This window comes from Notothenia coriiceps, unplaced genomic scaffold (genome assembly GCF_000735185.1).
Source record: "Notothenia coriiceps isolate Sejong01 unplaced genomic scaffold, NC01 NC01_scaffold00000339, whole genome shotgun sequence".
NCBI lineage: Eukaryota > Metazoa > Chordata > Actinopteri > Perciformes > Nototheniidae > Notothenia > Notothenia coriiceps.
Window position 1 is genome coordinate 10,305,402 of NW_011333040.1, and position 4,850 is coordinate 10,310,251.

Genomic DNA, 4,850 nt, shown 5'->3' on the forward strand with positions numbered 1-4,850 from the left:
TGTCGCTTCTGGGGAAGGCATGGTGCATGTCTTTGTCTCAAATGGCCGATGGCCTACAGAACTCCCTACCTCACAAGGTGTCATGTCTATCCCAGTCTCAGTACGGATGTTCTCTGTGAATGGTAGACCTGTCGGCAATGTGTGAACACTTCATAGCAAGGCGACAACATTTGTGTCCAAAGTGTCACAGTGGGCAGTCCATAGTGAGGAAGGATGATTACATGCTTTAGCGAGAAAATCTGTGGATCACGAAGGCAGAGAGGGCCAGGCGTCCACATCGAGAATAACTGCACCGCGGGGCCAGTCGCACAGCAACTAAAGGCTCGGCCGAGAACAGGAGAGGAAAGCAGCCGGAACCCGACAACATTTCCTGTTTATCAATTCAAATAAAATAGTTGTATTCAACTGCTGCATGCTAAATTCAGCTCACAGCAAGACACTGATAATATAATAAAACGCGCATACTCCATCCTCAGCAACAGGCGTCCACCATCAATGCTGGGCATGGACAAAACTAATGGATTTCACTTATATGCTTATCAGCACGACGAAGAAGTTAACCAAAGTAATAAAGAAAACACATTTTACATAAACATACAGAAATTCAATAAAGAATGTGAAATAAACATACACTTAACCCTCCTGTTGTTCTTCGGGTCCAAATCTGAACCGAGTTAGCTAAATTTCATCCAATCATAACTCGTTTGCTTTTACATTCGATTTGCATTAAGGCTTCATGATATCCTTGCACCGGAGAGCATTTTGAACAACTTTTGTAACAGCCCATCATGTGCTTGTGTTTCCACACACAGCGGAAACATTTGATACATTTCCCGCTCTTATGTGCCCCTCCTCCCCACATGGATCACACCTGGCACACGCAATAAATGTTTAAAACAAGCGGTCTGTTCTTTGTATATCAAATCTGCAGTTGTTCATGTATGCCAGTAGTCTGATGCAACTATGTAGGGGAGTTTGAAAGGGTGTTAAAATGAAATTTGGTGTGATATAATGGTTTTTTTTTTTTTGTTGTTAATTAGGGCTGCGAACGATTCATCCGATTTTAATATCAAAAATCGTGATTTGAAATGATGGCGTTATCAAACCGCGCAAAGCCTGCGATTTTTTTTAACGTATTTTCTTTTTCTTCTTTGTGTGTCAGATCATGGCCACACCATCTGAAGTGGCTGTGCTCCGCACATGTACCAGTTAAATCTGTTAACGCAATCAGAAGTGGGCCCATGATAGAAGTGATGCGACAGATTGGACCCCCCCAACATCATCTGCCCAAGTAATTTGTTTTGAAAGTGCCCTGCCCTCCAAATGGCTTCCAGAGCTTTTCCTAGGATGGGTTGCGTGAAACAAACCATCCCTGAGTCAGGTTAGTAAATGCTCCATCACCATGTTTCTATAGCGGCCCGTCGCAACACTACAGCTTCAAAACAAAAGCTTGAGCATGGCGTGTCTGAAGCTTGGGGATTTATTCGGAGCAGCGGCCGACGCAACAACCAATCACATGACTGTCCCGCCCCCCCGCATACAACAACGCAAAAAACGCCGCGGGATCCTTTACTGAGAGCCCATATCATATTAATATAACCCTAGCAACTCCCCAGACAGGCAAAAACCTACCGTTTCACCGCAATGTCTCTGGCCACCTCCCTCCATGCCTGGTTTGTATCCCGGTAAATAGTTCTGGTCCGAAAGAACCGTGATTTGCTACCGTAAATTTCCCGTTTGGCAATATGAGGAAATGAACTGGCGGTCTGGCTCTCCAAGCTTGCACGCGGTTTGATTGGCCCTAGCGCTTGAACTGTCAGGATTTGCATAAACGGGATTTGATTGGCTGCGAAGTTGATCATTGTTCAACTTCTGCGCAGCCGGAAGACGCCGGAGAAGGACGGCTATGCCTAGCCCACAATTCAGTTCGGCAAAAAGCGAGGCAACGTGACGTCCATCCCAATTCAAAGTGAAGTGGGCCCTGACGTGTTGGAAACCCGCGTTTTTTGAAGCTGTCGAAGCTGTAGCTGTGGAACGGGCCGTTACAGGGTGAGTCTTAACTGAAGCTTGACTTTAAAGCACCCAACGGAAGTTTCATGTAAGTGTTAGGTTCTTTCCACTGCCGTAGCTCGGGCTGGCGGGGGTTGCTAGAGACGGGAGCATGTTGATGCGACCTTACCTACAGCCGGAGTTATGGCTGCATTTTACAATAAACTTCCGTTGGGTCGCTTAAAAACAAATATCGCAAATCGAATATCAATCGCAATATTTGTCAGAAAAATCGCAGTTCGATTTTTTCCCCAAAATCATGCAGCCCTAGTGTTAATGTAATAGCAGTTAAAACAGGACCGCGAACACTAAAGTAAGGGGGGGAACGAAGTAAGAATCTGCAATAAAATATATATACAAACATAAGTTGGAGTAAAAATATATAATAAAATATAAAAATGTAATTAAATAAACTAAAGAAAGACTATGCAATAATAATAATGTACATTTAAATTAGATGTCTATATATTACAATATACACAATATCTATAGAACTATAGTATAGTGCCAGTCTATTGACTCAAAATGAACAAAATCAAGAGCAAGTTGTATTTGACATAACTAATAATGTTTTGACAGGAGAAGTTTAGCTATGATATTTGTTCTTACACTAGTTAATTCTTCAGTCTGTGGTTCTTGTTTGTTAGATTTATTGGTTGGACGAGGGTTAATCGTTCTCTAATGACAGCTTGTCTTCAGCTCATCACGTTCCTCCTCCATCGACAGCTCGGTGGGATCATCTGCCTAAAAAAAGCTGTTTTCTTTCTCGAGTGTCAGTTCCCAGCGGAAGACAGACTTCAGCTTATTTTTGGGATGATGGATTTGGCTTTTAAGTAAATGGCAGGAGGCTGTTTTGGTCTGATAAACACTCGGCACCCACTCTTGACAAGTAGCTGGGATCAAAGCGAAGCTCCACACCTTTGAAAAATCGGAGACAAAACAACGAGAAGACAGAACAAGACAGCTACAAATGGGCTTTTAAAAAATAGATTAAATGCAGATTTGAAACGGAAAATGACGCATTAAAAAGTCGAGGTCGCACAAATATGTGCCGATGAGTTCTGCTGAGTCAGCAAACACACAAATGCGACTATAATTGTAGACACAGGTTTGCACGGGTATACAACACACACACACACACACACACACACACACACACACACACACACACACACACACACACACACACACACACACACGACACACACACACACACACACACACACACACACACACACACACACACACACACACACACACACACACACACACACACACACACACACACACACACACACACACACACACACACACACACACACACACACTCAATAACTGTAATTGCTGTCTGCCTCACTAAAGCTGTCACTAAGCCTTTGACTACCTCATGTCATGAATACACACTATCTCCCGCTGAAGCTTATGTACAAGTACAAACACACACACACACACACACACACACACACACACACACAGCTTCTCGCTCTCCCTGTCCATCCTTTCCACTTACGACCCATCACGTATGTCAATCATGCGCTATCGTTACTTCCTCTTTTAAATTCTTCACATCCTAGATTCCCTGTCACGCAGCTTTACTGAACAATATAACGTTCTGTCAGTCTCCCCCCTTATCCCACCATTCACCCCTCTCCCCCTCTCTCTGCTTACAGCTGGATGTCCGAGTGAAAGAGAAATAGGGTCTGCGACAGAGGGAACTGCTGCAGAGAGCTCGTACCTGTTTATCGGGTACACTCAACGGGTGTTAGGAGTTCACGTCAACGTAGCTCCACGCAACTGTGTCATGGAAGTATAAATAGATTGTTGTCGTCCACCTTTAAACACCGCTCAAGTAATATCACATCTGCTCTAGCTTGGGGAAAATGCGCTGAATGCCTGGATGGTGCACTCATAAAAGTCAAAAGGTTTGGTGTGAAATGCTGGACACTTTTCACACTCAACAACCGCCGCCATGGCTACGTTACAGAAGCTACGCAAGCAGCCACACTTGCTCTGGTGAGCACATTAAAATATAAATAAAAGTTATACTTATGGTTTTTTTCCATATTTAATAAATGCACCACTATACTTTCAATCGTACAAAAAGCCACCATTCATTTTTCCGGTAAACTGAAACTGAGTAGATGTGTGCTAACGCTATCCTTAACAACTACAATTGACATTTCTGGTGATGAAACCGAACCCAGGTGCTTGTGAGACAAGGCTTTGAAAAACACACTAAGCAAGTGTCAACAGTTCACGACATGGCATTGCACTCAGGGGAGTAACAGCACATGATTTTGCACAAACGTTCTGTAACGTTCTGTAGCATGGTGCATGTTCGTGCTGAAGGTGGTAATCAAGTGTAGATCATCTGTAGCTAATTTGTTTATATATGCCATGCCATTGAAATATTCTTACATAGGGTACGAGGTAGGGCTGCTCAATTAATCGTATTTTATTCGCAATTATGATTATGGCTTGCAACGATTACGAAAACAACGTAATCGAAATAAAACGATTATTTGTTATTATTATTACTTTTTTTTTTCAAATCTTTTTTTTTTTTTTTTTTTTTTCAGTTGAATTATACATAAAGTTCAGGGTAATCAACTGTTAAAAACATACTGTTCACATTTTTTTTTCTGCAATAAATTCATGTTTTCAAAGTAAATGGATAATCGTTTTTAATAATCGTGATATCAATTATTGACCCAAATAATCGAGATTATGATTTTTGCCATAATCGAGCAGCCCTAGTCTTCAGTACAGGTGGCAATATTGTCACCTGCCTGCGCTCACCT

At 42.4% G+C, this 4,850-nt stretch overlaps 1 long non-coding RNA gene across 1 annotated transcript in view; it reads right to left on the reverse strand.

Annotated features, from left to right (window-relative positions):
* Window positions 1-2,011: 2,011 nt before the first annotated feature.
* LOC104945310 (uncharacterized) overlaps window positions 2,012-4,850 on the reverse strand; it is a 7,704-nt gene continuing 4,865 nt past the window's right edge. Inside the window, exon 3 of the long non-coding RNA XR_798327.1 lies at window positions 2,012-2,021. This is a non-coding gene — a long non-coding RNA (uncharacterized lncRNA). The remainder of the gene's footprint in view (window positions 2,022-4,850) is intronic.